This window comes from Etheostoma spectabile, chromosome 10 (genome assembly GCF_008692095.1).
Source record: "Etheostoma spectabile isolate EspeVRDwgs_2016 chromosome 10, UIUC_Espe_1.0, whole genome shotgun sequence".
In the NCBI taxonomy this organism is placed as follows: domain Eukaryota; kingdom Metazoa; phylum Chordata; class Actinopteri; order Perciformes; family Percidae; genus Etheostoma; species Etheostoma spectabile.
Window position 1 is genome coordinate 14,815,333 of NC_045742.1, and position 673 is coordinate 14,816,005.

Genomic DNA, 673 nt, shown 5'->3' on the forward strand with positions numbered 1-673 from the left:
TACCCCTATGAAATGGGACACCACTTGGTTACAACACCATACAGCATTGATCACAAACTTCCAAGATGCCGTCTGTAAGGATGTCTATATGTCAGTTGCGTGGGTTTTGACAACAATGTCATATGCATTTATATATTTTATAGTTATTTTATGTTCACTTTGGTGGTGAAGAGGCATATATTTTTATCTGTGTAGTACTTAGGTCTGATTGCAATACATATGTGTATACAAACACATGGTGTGTTGTATATCTTTTTCAGTTATCACTGTTTTGAATGTCATTGATGTTCAGAAAAACATTTTGTTAACAAACATCTGTCTTTATTGCCCAATAAATGAAACATAACAGGCAAACCCATTACATTAAATATATTATATTACAGAACTATTATCAACTATTAGAACCCTAACTTACATGTCACACACATAAAGGCACTCAAATGTGTAAAACTAAAAAAGACACACAAGACCAAAAACAAACAAATTAACGACATCTATTCTGATATTCCAGACCAGTTGGATGCCTGTTGGCCAGTAACACCCCCCCCCCACATTTCTTTCATTAGTGTCCCGTATCATAACCAACAACAATGTAAAAGTACATGAACAAAAATTAATTACAAATGATTACAATAATACAGTACCAATACAATAATGAATGGCTACAACATGA

General features: G+C 33.3%; 1 protein-coding gene across 1 annotated transcript in view; it reads right to left on the bottom strand.

The window, feature by feature from the left end:
* LOC116696573 (leucine-rich repeat neuronal protein 4) overlaps positions 1–673 on the bottom strand; it is a 12,111-nt gene that overhangs the window by 6,686 nt on the left and 4,752 nt on the right. The window lies entirely within an intron of this gene.